Raw genomic sequence first — 17,480 nt, forward strand, 5'->3', positions numbered from 1 at the left:
TGTATGAGAAGTTTAACTTGGTTTTACGATAAATGTATTATTTTATCCTGTACCCTTGAGTTACATGCTAATGCTCAACCCACTAATATTCTATAAATACTTTATTCCCACGTGATGCAGGGTCTGGAGGCAAGTCTATTTTTCTATATAGAGTTAGGTAGATTGACTCGATTCTTCAATTGCTTGCAGTGAAGTGCTGACCTTTCATTCTCCAGAAGACTTGATCAGTTCATCGGTTTTCTTTTCATAAAATAGAATTAAGAGTTCACATTATTATTTAGATTGTCATTGTCATTGTTAGGTTTGGGGGCATGTCCCAACTTAGATTTGTCTTCAATATCAGCAGAAGGTTTTGTAGGCTACTATGGATTTAGTGGCCTTAGGTTGTTTTGGTTTATTAATGATTATTGGTTATAGATATACTCTAATCTCTTTATGATTCTCTTATTCTATCTTGTTATATGTTCAAAATTCAGCCATTATTAGTGGTGTTGTGTACTGTTTGGCTAGGAAAAAAGGGTGGTCTTCGATCCTCGGTCGACTTGAGATACCCATCATGTCCATGCCCTGGTTTGGGTCATGACAAAGTTGGTACTAGAGACTAGGTTTGGTGTCATTGGGTATCTGCAAAGTCGCTTCAAGTAGAGTCTCTTTTATGGGTGTGTAGCATGCCACACTTATAAAGGAGAGGCATAGAGGCATTTTTGGAATGTTTTCCTTTTTTGTGATCCACTTTTAGGCTATAGAGTATAAGCTCTTAAATTTTCTCTAATGTCTATTTGGTCACATTATAGGTCATGCCTTGAAGATCTGATACTCCTGGAAACTTCTCCATCCTACTTGAGGACAATGTTGATATAATTCATCCTATTTTTGGGGTTCAAACTCGATCTAGGGATACCGCTTCTGATGGCTCTCATGGGGTTCCTCAGAATTCTATTATTCCTCCTCGAGCTCCATAGAGTGACGTGATAAATGCTAAATTTTGTCAGTTGATTCATTTGTTAACCCAGTTGGTGGCCTCTTAGACTGAGCGTGTGGCTTTTATTGCTCCATCTTTTGAGGCCACTAGAGTTTGTAAATTTATGAGGCTGAGTCATTTGAATTTTACTAGTTCTAAGGTTGAGGAAGATCCTTACGGTTTTATTGATGTGATGGAGAAGATTTTCTATGTGATTCAAGCTACAAATATAGGGGAGTAGCATTTGCTGCTTATAAATTAAAGGATGTAGCATATTAATTATATGAGGAGTGGGACAAGTCTAGAGGTTATGATGCTAAGTCTGCTTTATGGGATGATTTCTCTAGTGCTCTTCTTGATTGTTTCTTTCCCCAAGAGTTGAAGGAGGCAGAGATTTAGGAATCTATAAATTTGAAGCAAGGCAAGATGACAGTGAAAGAGTATGCCTTGAAGTTTCATCAACTGCCATGATATGCTTCAGAATTAGCTTCTAAAATAAGAAGGTTTGCTTTTGGGTTGTCCCGTAATTTGATCTTGAAAAGAAAGGCCACCTTGTTGAATAAGGATATGGACATCTCTAGACTTATGGTGTATATGCAACAAACAAAAGAGGAAAAATGTAGTAAGTAGAGATGAGTGGAAGGCAAAATAAGAAGTTTTAGTATTCGGACTAGGATGGAGGTCAGCAGCTGAGTGGTAGAGAGAGTGTGAAAGTCTATAAAAAAGTTGGGAAATTCTAGTTCCTACTCTATAGCTAGTACTCCTTATTTGAAGCCATTGAGTAATCGTTGTTTTTAGAACGATTATGGTTTGAAGGAACAAGGTACCCAATCTTAGGCCAAAGAGGCACAGTATGCTCCATCATATCCTCCTTGCCGATTTTATGGTCAGTAGCATCACAATTTTTGTGATAAAGTAAAGAATAGGTGTTTCAATTATGGTTAGCCGGGACAAATACTGAGGAACTGTCTCATGGGTAAGGTTTCCTCTGAGGTGAACAAGGTTTCTATTGCCTTTTCATCAGTTCCTGCACCAAATGGAGCCACTTTTAGTACCGACACTGGATGAAATTATCTGTAAGCTCTTGCTACTCGTCAGGAATCTAAGGCATCTATGGATGTCATCACTGGTATATTGAAACTCTTTTCTCATGATATGTATTGGTTACTTCATCTAGGGTCTACCCATTCTTATGTGACCCCATTTATGGTGATCTATTTTGATTTAAGTCCCGAGTCTATTTTAGATGCCTTTTCTATTTCTACCTTGGTGGCTGACTCAATGGTTTCTAAGAGAGTCTACAGGGGTTATGTGGTATCTGTTCATGGTAGAGAAACTTTGTTAGATTTGCTTGAATTAGACATGTCAAAATTTGGTGTGATTTTAGGGATAGATTGGTTGCATTCGTGCTATCTGCCTCTTGATTGTCGGACAAGAAGGGTTACTTTCCATTTCCCTAATGAGTCGATGATTTAATGGGAAAGTGGTTACATAATGCCTAAAGGAAGTTTCATTTTGTGTCTTACAGACTGGAAATTGATTTCCAAGGGATGCCTCTACTATTTAGTGCATGCTAAGGATTCTAGATCCATAGGTCCTTCCTTGTAGTCTATCACTGTGGTTTGTGAATTTCTCAAGGTGTTCCTTGATGATCTTCCTAGTATTCCTCCCAATAGGAAAATTAATTTTGGGATTGATATTCTTCTAGACACTCATCTTATCTCTATACTTTCTGATAGAATGGCTCATGTTAAGATGAAGGAGCTAAAGAAGTAGCTGAAAGACCTCATGTATTAAGGTTTTATTTTCCCTAGTATTTTTCTGTGGGGTACTTCTGTTCTCTTTGTGCATAAGTAGTATGGTTCCCTGTGGATGTGTATAGATTACTGCCAGTTTAATAAGGTTATTATTAAGAATAAGTATCCACTTCCTAGGATTAATGATCTCTTTGATAAACTTCAAGGTGCTAAGTACTTTTCAAAGATTGATCTTCGATCGAGTTACCATCAGTTGAAGATTATTGAGGTGGATATCTCTAAAACTGCTTTTCGAACATGGTAAAGTCATTTCGCATTTTAGGTGATGTCCTTTGGTTTGACTAATGCCCCAACAAAATTTATGGGCCTCAAGAATCAGGTCTTCTTTCAGTTCTTGGATTTATTCTTAATTATGTTCATTTACAATATTTAGATGTATTCTAAGAGTTAGGCGTATTATGCCGATCACCTCTTAATTTTATGAAAACCTTGAAAGATCAATGAATGTATGCGAAGTTCTTGATATGTGAATTTTGGTTGAATGTTGTGACCTATCTGGATCATGTTGATTCTAGTAAAGGGATCATGGTGGATCCAGAGAAGGTTGTGGTGGTTAAAATGTGGCCTATACCCATAACTCTGACTGATATTCAGAATTTCTTAGGTTTATCTGATTATTATAGATGGTTTTCGAAAAGCTTCTCTTTTATTGTGGCCTATTAAGTAAGATAACTCAGAAGAAGGTGAAGTTATTATGGTTGGATGTTTGTAAGGGTAGTTTTGAGAAGTTTCTATATAAGTTAACTTCAATTTCGATTTTGAATCTACCTGAGGGTACTGAGGGTTTTATTGATTATTGTGATGCATCCAGTATGGGACAAGGTTATGTGTTAATGCAGCATGGTAAGGTGGTTGCATATACTTCTAGATAGTTGAAAGAGCATGAGAAGAATTATCCAACACATAATTTGAAATTACTGGTTGTGGTCTTTCCTTTGAAGATTTGTCACCATTATTTGTATAAGGTCTATATTAACATCTTCTCTGATCATAAAAGCTTGTAGTTTGTATTCATCTAGAAGGATTTGAATCTTAGGCAGAGGAGATGGTTTTAGTTGCTAAAGGACTATGATATGAGTTTCTATTATCATCCAGGCAAGGCTAACATGGTTGTTGTTTCTCTTAGCAGGATTTTCATGGGAAGCTTATCTTATATGAATGATGAGAAGTGAGAATTAGTGAAGGATATTCAATGTTTGGCTAATCTTGGAGTTAGTCTCTTGGACTCTGAAGATGGTAGGGTGCTGGTGCTTTTGAAAGAGGTGGCGAAGTCATCTCTTGGTGTTTAGGTGAATGAAAAGCAGTTATTTGACCATATCTTGATGTAGATTAAGGATGATGTTGGACAACAGAGATTTATGACCTTAGATATTGGCGGAGTGGTATCTTGGGTACCATGGTAGATTATGTGTTCCGAATATTGACGATCTGTGAGAAAGGATCTTTATTGAGGCTCATGAGTTGAGGTACACTGTTCATCTGGGTTTGATGAAGATGTATCATGACTATAAGGAAATCTATTGGTGGACCAATATGAAGAGGGATGTGGCAAATTTTGTTTCTAAGTGTATGGTTTGTCAGCAATTGAAGGTGGAACAATTGAGGCTTGGTGGGTTTTCTCAAGTGATTGAGTTGCCCATGTGGAAAAGGTAAGTAATTAATATGGATTTTGTTAATGGTCTTCCACGTCTCATCATCAGAGTGATTGTGTTTGGGTTATTGTGGATAGGATGACTAAGTCCGCCCACTTCATGCCAGTGAGGACTACTTATTCAGTGGAGGATTATGCTAAGCTTTTCATTGAGGAGATTGTGAAGTTTCATGGTGCTCCAATTTCCATTATCTCTAATTGTGGTACTTAGTTCTCGTCTCACTTTTGGCATTCATTTCAGTAAGATTTGGGAACTAAGGTGAAAATTAGCACCACTTTCCACCCTCAGATAGATAGACAAGCAGAGAGGACAATACAGACTTTGGAGGATATGCTAAGGTCTTGTGTGATTGATTTTGGTAGCAGTTGGGTTGACCATTTGCCTCTCTTTGAGTTTGCGTATAATAAGTTTTCGTTGTAGCTTTGGGATGGCTCTGTTTGAGGCTTTGCCTGGTAAGAGATATAGGTCCGCTATTAGGTGGTTTGAGGTTGGCAAAAATAAGTTCTATGGTCCCAACTTGGTTCACCAAGCTATGGAAAAGGTAAAGGTAATTAGGGATAGACTTAAGACTACCCAAAGTGGCCAAAAGTCCTATGTGGATGTAAGGTAAAGGGAATTGGAATTTGAGGTGGGCTATTTGATGTTTTTGAAAGTGTCTCCCATAAAGGGAGTGTTGCAATTTGGAAAGAAAAGACAGTTTAGTCCTACTTTGTTTGTCCATATCATATTTTGAGATAAGTGGGCAATGTGGCTTATATATTGGAATTGCCTTCGAGCTTGGGTTCTATTCATCCAATTTTTCATGTTTAATGCTGAAGAAGTGCGTGTGTGATTCTTCATTTGTGTTTCTAATGGATGGTGGTGGTACTTGGATTCCTTGTCTTAATAGGAAGTCCCGATGGAGATCTTGGACCGGTAAGTCCTTCAGTTATGAACTAAGGATGTGGCTTCGGTAAAGATTCTTAGAGGAACCATAAGGTTGAAAAAGCCACTTGGGAAGATAAAGAGAATATGCAGTCCAAATACCCATTCTTGTTTTCCGCTTTGGATGTTTGTGCGTGAGGTATGTGTATTCCTTACCATCTTTTTTTTTTGTATTTATTAAAGGTGAGCGTGGGTGTACTCTTTTTTAAATTGTGCTAATGGATACCTTAACCCATCATTCAAGGGCGAATGATCCTAAGAAGGGGGTGGGGGAGAATATAACACCCTAGATTTTTGTCCTTGAAAATTTTTAAAATTTTATCCTCACTATCCTAAATATGACTCACCTTATGAGTTGTATGGTGACCATATAGCTCATAGAACCTCAGTCTTAAGGTGGCCAGCGAGATTTTCTTGAGTTACTATTTTGGTGATTACTTGGGGATAACGAGTCGTAACTTCTCCATACGAGTCGTAAGGTAGAAATCGTAGGGTGTCTAGTGTATGCCATGAAAATTCCTATCTTGGGATCAGAAGAAGGGTATGAATCATAAGGACTTGGTATGAGTCATAAGGTGCGAATCAAAACCAGACCAGTGTGGGGTGGCCTTGGCCACTATGCAAACTAAGATTGGACTAAACAAGTCATAGGGTGACCCTAATAGTCGTAAGGTCACCCATAGCGATAGGGCAATATTTTTCAGTCTTTTTATTAGGGATATCTTGGTAATTTCCTCCTTTACCCGCTTAGAACCGACATCTATTAAATATCTGGAGGGTTATTTCCAATACTTTGGCATATTAAACACTCTCCGATTCATTATCAAATTTCCCATTCAAGTAAAGGCTAGGGTTTCAAGGAATGTGGTCATATAGGGTTCTAAAAGTGCTATCTTCTTCAAATTTCTTGGTAATTAAGGCATTTACCTCGTTCCCTATACTTGTATTTTCTTAATGGCATGAAAATTAGTTTATTATTCATGTTTTTCATGTTGAGTTTTGAATATGGATTGAGGGTTTTGGATATATTTGTTTGAATGTTTTCTCATGATTACTATTGAACTATTAAACATTAAATTGTTAGTTTGTACACACATTGGGGTGCATGGGAATGGTGGATGGAATTGGGGTAAAATGGACTCCCTAAATTTATGAATTATGGCAATAAGGTGACAACGGAATCCCTAAATAAAGGGTTTTGGTATGGAAATTGATAATACCCTCAACCCATTTGTATAATGGATTTTGGAATGTAAATTATCATTTGGTTTGACTCATTTTCTTTGAAACTAATGCTTGGCATAAATGGCTAACATGATAATACTAGTAATGATCTTGAAAACCTTACAGGATACGAAGGAATCCCATGTGTGATTTTATTAATAGAGTCTATGGGGTACGAAGGAATCCCCAAAGTGTTGGCTAATGAAATTTCTTGCAAGCAACAGTCGGTATGACAATACCATTTAATAATGCCTTAAAAATTGACTCCTGGAATTGGCGAATAGGTTATGTGTTCAATTTTTTAATTGAGTATTAACGGGGGTTGTGATAGCTGGCCATGAAGGTGTGAGTCTGAAGGACGGACACCGAAAACTCATGTTTGTCGGCATGAGGGTTGGTCTAAATAATCATGTGCTTATTTCACACTACATATAAATGTATCATAGTTGGCAAAAGGGAACAAGGGAATCCCCGACATTTTGTGGTATCCCCGGCATCATAGCCCATGGGTGGCATTAGAACTGTCAAGTTACACAATCTATGTTGTCTTTTTAAGTACATGCTAAGCCCGGTTCCCTCTCCCAGCATTTAGACCTATGTATATACTAATGGATATGTGTGAATATGTTCATATGCATTGGTTTGACTTGGTTTCATGATGATAGCATTATTTTATCCTCTACCCTTGAGTTACATGCTAGTTCTCAACCCACTAACCATCTCTAGATATTGGATCCCTATCCAATGCAGTGTCCGAAATTAAGGCTATTTTTTCTGCACAAAGTTAGCTGGATCGGCTTGGTTCGTTAGTCGCTTGCGATGAAGTTATGGGCTTCCATTCTTTCGAAAACTTGATCATTTCATCAGCTTTCTATTCATAGAATAGAATTGAGAGTTCACATTGTGATTAACATTGTCATTGTTAGGATTGGGGAAATGTTTCAATTTACATATATCTTTTGTATTGGTAGAAGGTTTTGTGGGCTACTATGGACTTGGGTGGTTTTGGTTGATTAATGCTTATTGGTTATAGACATACTTTAATCTCTTTAATATTATCGCATGCTATCTTGTTATATGTTTGAAATTTAGACATTGTTAGAGGTATTGTGCTCTTTTGGCTATATAAAGAGTGTGGTCTCCAGTCCTTGGTGGACTTGATATACCCTTCAAGGCCAGGACTTGGTTCGGGTCATGACTTATTATTCTAAGAATTTATTTGGATACCTTAGTCTAGTCCTAGGTAGGAGTTGGACTTAGAAGACATTTGGGGAATTAGAAGGGGGTTCATGATCCACCTTAAGCTTGGATTCATGTAGTTCCTTTGAAGACCTTATATAGATACTAAATTCCTAGGAAATGCTCCCTTGGACTCATGTTGGATAAATTGAGTAAATAGAGTATGGTGATGACATTAGAAGTGTGGTATATGGTTTGTTGACTAAATTACTGTCAATGTTATGAGTAACTATGGTTTATGCTATCAATTAAGCCCATGTCTATGTTATTACATATGCCATTAATTAAGCTATTGTTTTGGACTTTGGTCTTTGTTATTACTCATGTGTACTCTTTTTTGATAACCTAACTAATAATTATTCTAGAAAGCCCTCATAATGCTAATATTGTAAGTCATGGTATTAATGATTCTAGAAGGCATGCTTATAGACTACATGGGAGGATATGTTTCTAATTATGCTGAAACCCTATAATACTTGTAATACTCATGTATATATATATATATATGTCCATTAATAAATTTACGTTGACAACGAATGATGAGTATTGGAGGTATAATCCTTTTTACTTCTCGTTTATGTTCATTTACTTTAGCCCTCGCGGTGCTTGTCCTTTACTTTATCCCTTGCGGGGATTATTATTTACTTTAGCCATTGTGGGGCTTGTTCTTTATTATCGATTTTAAAATTGTATATTGTGATGATATTGATACTCGACAAGGCTAGAGGTGTTTGTGATGATGATATTGATACCTGGAAAGGCTGAAGGAGTTTATGGTGATGATATTTATACTTGACAAGGTCAGAGGAATTTATGATGATGATATTTATACCCGAAAAAGCCGAGGGAGTTTATATTGATGATACTAATACCTGCCAAGTTCGGAGGACATTATGATGATGATATCGATGGCCGATAAGGCCAAAATATGACTATGATGATATACCCATTAATTCCAGGGGATGATTGTTGATGCACCTATATGTAATCTACCAGTTCGAGTCCGGCTAGCCCTATGTATGGCAATTGTATGCTCATATGTGTATATATTTGTTTATATGTAATGTGGCTAGATTGTTGACATTTGGATACCGGTTGTAGCCCACTAGTGTTAATTGAATATAAAGGGGTGTAGTTAATGAGTAATGATAACTCAGGATTAGTAATGGATATTATTTAATTGACCAATCAAGACTAGTTGTGTAACGCCTCGAGTCTATACCCTATATGATACACTGTGCTCACAACCCTGAAGGACCACAAGATAACCCATGACTAATATCTGCTGTGAGCACTGAAAAATGATACTATAATAAATGCGGAATAATAGGTTAAAATGACATAAGGTTCAAGCATCTGAAATACTGATAAATCATATCGTTTGAAATAGCAATCTGTAAAACTGAACACTGTCTGAAAACTAGTCTGAAAAGCCTCTAACTGAAACTGTCTGAAAGTGGAGTTGATAGAAAAATCCCTCAACTAACTCCATCTACTGAAATATTGAGTCTACTAAAATAATAAAATAAAAGAAGTATAAATAACATAAATACCAACCCTTTTGGAAATAATTACACTCTCTCCCATTTTTTTAATTACTGTTACTCTCTCCCCCTATTAATATACATAACATATCTGACATATACATAGCATTCTGTGTATATGTTGAGATTTTTGTAATATGTTTAGGGAGTTGGGATTTTTTGTAATGTTGGAAACATAAGTTGTGTATTTGGATAATTTTTAGATAAAATAATATCCTCGAATGATGATGACTCACTATTAATCTACTTTGTTGGCTGAATCTGAGACTATTTATGCGTAGTCGAGAACTGAGCATCCGAACCTATGAAATAAGACATCATAGCGCAAAGAAAGAGTATTTGTCAGTATATGGAATGTAATGGTATGCTAGATGTGGTAAGGCTGAATGCAAGGGTTTATATGCATGAACAATAACTGACTGTATGGTATAGAGTAACTAAACATTAGAGTACATGGACAACTGATACTGCTATAAATACTAAGTATGCACTAATGTGCATATAAATAAATAGTGTGACTAATCTTGTCTAAAGCTAAGTCTTGAGTTATGATACTGAGTAACTGATATCTAAAGTTACTGATAACTGAGTTACTGATACTGATTAACTGTATCTAACAGTCTTGATTCTGTAGAACTAAATTGAGTTATAATCTGAAGAGTGAGACTGAGACTGTGGGAGGTAATCCTCTAACCGGCATGACCCAAAAAAGATAACTAAGTTTAGGTCAAACCTGTGACTCCAGTTGGAAGGGTGTCAGTACCGTGCCATAGGTAAGGACACTGAAGAGTAACCCCCATCTGGTAGGTACTCTAATAAAAATGGTGGAACCCTCATCTGGATGGTTAAAACACCTCATCAACCCTCAACTGGAAGGTTTGATGTCTCAACCTACATTGGCTACATAGTTCTGGAATGCAAGGATTGCTTCTAAGGATCACACCCTCTACTGGTAGGTGAGCCCCCATCCTTGGGTTTACTCAGTGCTGAATCCTACTCCCAATTGAAAGACACTGAACTGAGTATATTGAACTGGACTGGACTGAATACTGAGTTTACTGAGTTTTCCTGAGTTTTGAAACCGACTGAGTTCTACTAAGTTCTGTAACTGGCTAAGAGTACTACTGATCATGATATGACTGACATTCTATAACTGAAATGGGCTCTAGGTAAACAGGTAAATTGTCGGGTATTAAATACCCCCAAGACTTGATAGCATAAAAGAAAGGCATAGTATAATCTTGAAATACATAACACTGTACAGTTGTCCATAGTTCATTCATAAAGGCATTTTATCAAACACTAGTAATGCATTAACTTGTACATGAATGAGGAATACATGCTATTATGTTATAACGGCACTATTTCATTCACATAGGCATTTTATCAAACACATGGGGATGCATAACAAAATTATTAAATCATAAACACTTAGGGTTGACATGGTTTCAATAATCATCCTGCAAATTGAAGGATTTATCATGAATATCATGTAATTCAACACATACAATGATTAATTTCATAAACACATGTAATTTAATAATGAACTAAAACCCAACAATAATATGAACATGAATTCAATTCAATTCAAGCATGGAAGTTCATAATTCAACAATCTTGTACTTTAAAAACGGATTCGTGGACTCTATGGGTGAAGGAACCCATAAATAAAAACCTAACATACCTTAATTTATGAGTTTCTTGAAGTTCTTGGTGAATCCCTTGAGATTTCTCTTGTTTTCTTGAAGCTAGGGTTTTATAGTTTTGAGAGAGAATGCTTTTAATTTGGGGATAAATTGAGTGAGTAATGACTTAAAACATTTTTAGGGATTAAATCCTGTATTTGGGAATGTTAAAATCATGGGAAAAGACTATTTTAGACCTAGAAAAAATATTTAATTCCCATCAAAATTTTTGGAAATAGGCATCTGACGCAGCGCTATCGTATCGTGTCTCCGAAAATTTCCAACTTGAAAAGTGCATGGTGGCGGGACACCGTGGTATCGTGTTGCCACTTTGGTTGGGACCTGGAAAATCACAGTGACACGGTGGAATCACATTGGTACACTGGAAATGGACAATTGTGAAAATAATCTATGGCACGATGCATCAATATCGCAGCATCTCACTGGAAACTGACAATTGCCATTTCGACATACTCCACGATGTGCTACTGGCCTGAATGATGGTGTTTAATAATTTAAACTTAAAATTGCCATAATTTCTTACTCCGTCATCGGATTTAGGTGAATTTTATATCGTTGGAAAGCTAATTTAATTTTCTACGCAATGACAGGCTCTAAAATGAAAAATACTAAGTGATTCAAAAATTTCATATTGGATAACTCATGAACTGAGAGTTAAGTCAAGCTTGAGAAATATGTGGTATTACAAGTTAGTAAGCGGAAACTAGTGTAAGATGAGGATTAACTTAGTGAGTTATGTTAGTGAGAATTTTTGGTTATATAGGATATGTTGACTATTAATGGCCAATATGGTGAATAGTATCCTAATGAATGATTATATCGTATGATTGCTAAGAATCAATGTACTAGTTAACGATCCTTGATAAGTTAATAAGTAGTGGATAATGGGTATTGACGATAAGTAGATAATAATGATAATTTTGTGGAATATGGTGATGCATATTGTCAATGTTGGTAACAAGTGAAGGTTCAGTAAAATGACCCATTGATGGTAAATATGAAATACGGTTGAATAATAATGAGATTTGGATAGGTTGTTGGTTAAATGCTATTATTATCTCTCATGGGTGTACTCTCCCATACTATGGGATGCAGGGATGAGTTCATTGCTTTATACACCAGTTGGTGTATAGGTGCCATCTTACTACTTATGTTGCTTATTTGTATGCCTTGTGATGTGTTATGGTTCTGAATAACTTATTTCTTATGCATGATGATATTAGTATGTGTTGATGTCATATGTTATAATTTCATTTTAGTTTAATTAATTATTATTTACAGTGATGATAGAGATGATTCAAGTTCGATTTTGTATCTTGAATTACTAGAATCATCTTGCATTATATTATCTTTATATCATGACTTAGCTCAACCAACCAATGGTTCCTACTAAGTACCCATTATTTTGATACTAATACTATACTTTTATACCTTTTTAGGGTAGATTCAAGTACTAGCTATCAATGTTGACCGTTGCTCGTGCAGTGATTGGCTGCTGGAGGTAGGGTGAGCTGATGGAGTTTGGGTCGACCGATTTCCCTCTATCTTTTACATTCACTCTTTAGTATTTGAGACAAATGTATAGACTATATTATGAGTCATTTGGGTTGTATTATTAACACTAGATGCCCTTGTACTGGCTTACCAGGTCATGGGATTGGTATCTTTGATGAATGTTTATCTATATTTAAATGGTTGTTTATATTTTAATGGGTGTCCATTGAATTTGGCCTATGTTGGAATTTATGTCCAAATTAACCCATTATAATAGCTCTGAGATATGGTATTGGATTACCTATATGAGGGGTTTAGTAGGTGCCATCATGACCTGTAAATTGGGTTGTGACATAAGGAAATATCTCGACATAAATGACATAAGAATGATCCTACGAAAGCCTATACATGGAACTTACTTTTGAATCAATGTCTGAATCATAGACGATAGTTGAAGTCTCATCTCAAATGCTAGAATACACTTTGCACTAACAAAAAAGAAGAGTACAGGAAATATCAGTACAACAACTATATAGAAATATCTTAGTCCTGAAGAAAAGGACATGAATGACATATGAATGATCCAACGACAGCCGATACATGGTGCCTACTCTCAAATCAATGTCTAAATTACAGACTAGAGTTGATGTCTCTCTCAAATTCTAGAATAAACTTTTCACACAAAAAAAATAAGAATACAGAAAATACCAGTACAACAACTAAGTACTGGTAGGCATCATCGGTTGACTCAACTCAACACCATACGAATAGGCAAGTTAAATATAAGTAACAACAATCAAGGAAAAAATTCCAATTAGTTGATAGCCAAATACAATTATAACACTTTATTTCGTCAGGAATACAAGTGTACAAGTGCATCAATTACACTTAGGAAAATCTTCAATAATGTCCACCACAATATATATTTATATATAGTATGTACGTATGTATATATGTATATATTCAAATGAAATGATGACTACACGCATGCAAGAAATAAACACATACAAGAGTTAGTAAGGACTCTTAGATATGAATTGTAGGGTATGAGCTCAGTCTATTTACCTGTACTGCCATGGTACCCGATCCAATAACAATGTTAGCATTACACCCGATCTAAATAACATTGTTATCATGACACACAATCTATATTATAGTGTCGGCGTGATAATTGATTTGTATATCATCTTAATACCACCACAAACTATATGTTTAATACATAATAAAATCAATAATCATAATTAATTCTAGAAAGCATATTACAAACACCAAACTCAAATATATGCACAAATTCAAGCAGGTCTTTACTACAATTAAGTCATAACCTATCTCGATTCCTTTCTCGTACCCAATATATAGCCACAAACTTTCCCTTCCTTCCCATATCAGCCCGTTCTTGATTTATGAACAACAATTACATAATTCCTAACACAACATTCACCCTTACTAGATATTAGAAACTCAAATTTTTTAAATTAACCCAAGAATTTACCCTAGTTAACTATCTTAGAGCTTTCTACCCTTTATACTCTTAATTTCTTCATATGTTAACATTAATATCAATAATTCTAAAAGTGTTTTCTATCCCCCTAGGATCAATAATAACTAATAATAAACTAAATCTTCAGCAATTCATAATTTAGGGCTAGGAATCATTCTCAAAATTTTTACGAATCTAAAGCAGTAATTCAAGTTTGGAGTGTAAAAAACCTTCCCTCAAAGATTGAAAACCACAAAATCTGAATAAAATTGTCCCTTGCTTAGACCTTGAACATTTTTAGAAAAGTACGAATTAGAAATTGGTTTTTAATTTTTAAAAACCGATATACTATGTATTAAACACTACATTGATATGGTTTTCCCTGAAGAGGAACCAGTGCAGTGGAGGGTCTACCATTGCAGTAGGTCCTAAGCTAATTAGTCCTACTACTGTAGAAATATGTCTGCCGCTGCAGTGATACTTCTGTCACTGCAAAGAGACAAAACTAGTAAGTCAGGACCAAATCTCAGTTCTTTCCATTTCACAATATATCTCAAAATTTGACATTACAAATTGACCCTTTCATGTCGCTATAAGGAAGTTTACTAAATAGTTATATACACTAGAAGCTGTTATGACTTCCTAAACTCATCCTCTAACACAAAAAATCAAAATCACCAAGTAATGCTCTAATAGCTACCAAATTTCCCTAGTCCATGACACACTCTAAATACACTTAAGACTAGGACAACCCTAATCTTTTAATTTTTGATCGAAGGGTAAACTAACTGAAGTTCTACTCCCTATTTCAGCACAACAAAGACTTGGATTGTTACAGATGATAGTCAAACTAATTTGAATAAAGAAATATATAGGTTATCCTAGTGGGGTGATCTCGGTACATCTCTATCCTCTTAACCCATATTCTATTTGTAGTCTTTACCTCTCGAGTTCCTCTAAAATAATCTATTTATCCTAATAATTTGGAAGTAAGAAAATAGTTATCAAAAATTAAGAGAACAAAACATAATGGTATATTCCATGAAAACAATCTATATATATACTATGGTGTTCATACTATAGGCATAACCTTAGAGGTAGGGCTTTTTATCCAATCATTATTCAATTACAATGCAAGAATTAAGGAAAAGAGGTTAGGAGATTACGGCCATTTTCACATTAAGTATAAACAATATATAATGTTAAGTAAGGAGTTTTAGAAGTAACCCCACGAGTCATAAGCCATGAACTTACAACATTTTTTAAATTTAAAATGGTGAATATTTTCAAGTGCGGGGGTATTTCGGTGTGCATATAATATTTTTTTGGATATTTGCAGGACAAATAAGTTTGGAGAAGTGGAGTGCTAGATTATGGACAAAAAGTGCACTAGGTTAAAACCTCTCATGATCGTACTTTGATGTAACGATTTTACTACCTAATCATGGAAAGGACTTACTGAAAGCAAGGTTACATAACCTAAGTAAGAAGAAGATCAGATGACTAGATCCCATGACCATACCTAGAAATGATAGTCCTAAAAAGAGGTGGTGGGAATGAAGGTCTAAGTTAAAGTCCGCAGGAGCTGAAGTTTGTAGGATTTGAAGTGTAGGATGATCAGACGATGACATTATACGTCATAGGTAGAAGACGTAGAATCGTACTGAGGATAGTACTAGAAAAGACCTGAAGATGACAAAGTCCATGAGCAAATCATAAGCACCAAAAACAATTGTTGAATCAAACCATAATTGTAACTTCCCTTCGTTTGAGATGATCGACACATAACTCTTTTTATGTTTAAGATCATTTTTTTGTTTATAAATACTCTTATTTGTTTTTTGTATTATCTTACATTCTATTGCATTATCGTACGTGTTCTAGGCATATTTTTGGTCTTGGAACTACAAACACCAATTTTTAGAGTTTTAATTCAAAATGGGATCTTCAAATTTTTCATTTTGTTATTATAAGTTCATATTTATGTTTTCATATCATAAATATTCTTCTGTTCTTGAAATTATGAGTAGCTAAACACCATAACTAGGGTTGTGGGAATCATGAAGGATTAACAAAGTAGCGTTCGTAGAATGGAGTAATTTTCAATCGATGCTCATACATGCATTTTTGTTTCCTTGGGTTTGATTATTTACTGGTGGTGTACAATGTTAGAAATTGCCTTATCTTTTATTAGGAAGAAAAGGAGAGTATGTATAGGAAGAAAGAAATAAACAAAAGAGTCTTAGAGCTACGAACCTCCACTTAATATCTTGAGCCGTTAATTTGAGATAGCTAATCTGGGATCCACTATATGGGTTAGTAATGCAGAGTCAGGAGAAGAGAAAACTTAATTGAGAATATTTCTTAGACAAGAGTATAAAGATGTTCTAAGGTTACATAACCTATGGATTCTACATACCAAACAATGGGAGAGATTATAAAGTACGAAGAACCCGTGGAATTATAAAGTTATTAGAGAACAAAGTTCTAGTGCCTCTCTTATATTAATTATAAATCCAACAAATCAACAACTATTACTATTCAATTATTTATTAACACAAACCCTTCCCTTTTATTAGAGATTGTTATTGGTTGCCTCAACTACATATTGATTAATATTTTGACCTATTCCTTATAGGATCAACCCCAACCTGTGTTGGGTTATATATTTTACAACGACCATTTTATATCTTATTAAGAGGTGTATTTTTGGTGACATAAAATTTTGGCATCATTGTCAAGGAATACGGTGTGGAGTTGATTTGATTGTGTTTGTTGAGGTTGTTGGTTACTGTTTCCTGATTTTACTTTTCTATAATTTTTAGGGCACCCAATGCTGTATACCCAATACTCAGAGTTAAGGCAATCCCCTGATTCCACTTAATACTGATCTTGAGAGAACTCTCAGAACTAATTGAAGAATGGTGAATGAAGGAGATCATAATCAAAACGCCATTCTTGAGGGCAATCATGATGTGGATGCAATCTTGAATTAGTCACCACATTAATATGATAGTCAAAAAATTATAGAAAAGGCCACTGCTTGGTTTATGGCTGAAGGGAATGCTAGGCAAAAAGCTTACAGGCAAGAAGCTATGGAAGAGAGGGCTAGACAAAATGCAAACTATCTAGTTGTACTTGATAAGAGGGATCAAAATAGAAGAATACAGATGATGAATCAATTTCTTTTATATGTCTAGCACTTTATCTTTGTTAGTGTTGTCTGCCTATAATGATAGATGAATCAAAAACTTTTCATCTAACTTTTTCTTCCAATTTCAATTGAGATTTTTGTCTACCCTCCTATTTTATTTTTATTTTGCAAAATTTGAAACTTAGGTAAGTGCTTTTTAAACATATATATAAAAAGAACATATTTCATTAAATTCACCTTTACAATGAAGATCCAAAAAAGATTTGGATTATTTGGAGCCGATTA

Source organism: Capsicum annuum, chromosome 4 (assembly GCF_002878395.1).
Source record: "Capsicum annuum cultivar UCD-10X-F1 chromosome 4, UCD10Xv1.1, whole genome shotgun sequence".
NCBI classification, from domain to species: Eukaryota; Viridiplantae; Streptophyta; class Magnoliopsida; order Solanales; family Solanaceae; genus Capsicum; species Capsicum annuum.